Below are 845 nucleotides of genomic sequence, written 5' to 3' on the forward strand. Positions count from 1 at the left end.
GGAAATGATTCTATTTTCAAAGAAAAATCAGAAAGTAAAAGCAGATTCTGTTGACTGTGTGATACTCCATTTGACAAGCTACTGTTAGGAGGCAAAGCCATTGCTCCTGCCACCTCCACACATCTCTGGGAAACTGTTGTGGAAGAAAATCCTGTCTGCTGCACGTTTTCTCTCTCGAAGATAAATTGCTTGAGGTGTGGCCAACTCCCTACAAGGAAAATGAGGCAAGGGCCTATACCAGAGCACTCTTAGGAGGTGAGACATTTAGGATCCAGCAAGATAGAAAATACAGAACCCTCCTGGGCCATATGCTATAAAGGGTGGTGAAATGTGAATTACCTTCATTCCCACCTGCCTCTCTGCAGCAGTGCTGGAAGTCAGGGAGCCATGAGATACTCAGAATTTTTTAATTTGAATTATAGTATTTGTGCACACTGTATCCCTAACTCTCTGACAGAGCTACTAAAAATAATATGACTCCTGAGACAAATGAGTAATACTCTGAACAGTGCCATAGGAGAGGGAGGAGAATGTTTGCAGCTGATATCTGAAAGAGAAGAAACAGGGAGAGAGGTCGAAAATGATTACAAGAGCTGATATAAGAAACACTCTTCCCCATCTAATTGCCTCTCTGATTAAATGAGAGTCAGAAGCATTCAATAATAATGAAGAGATTCTCAGAGCATTGCCCTCAGAGAGTTTAAAATTAAGAAAGTGCAATGTGAAGTGATTCTTAAAATAAAAAATCGTATCAAGAGGAATTGTACGAGTCCATGATGGAATAAACCATGATCTATTCTTTGCAAATATGGAAAAAGAAAATGCTAAAGGTGTAGTTCCAATTT

Source organism: Orycteropus afer, unplaced genomic scaffold (genome assembly GCF_000298275.1).
Source record: "Orycteropus afer afer isolate SDZICR_OR568_19922 unplaced genomic scaffold, OryAfe1.0 scaffold00101, whole genome shotgun sequence".
Lineage (NCBI taxonomy): Eukaryota > Metazoa > Chordata > Mammalia > Tubulidentata > Orycteropodidae > Orycteropus > Orycteropus afer.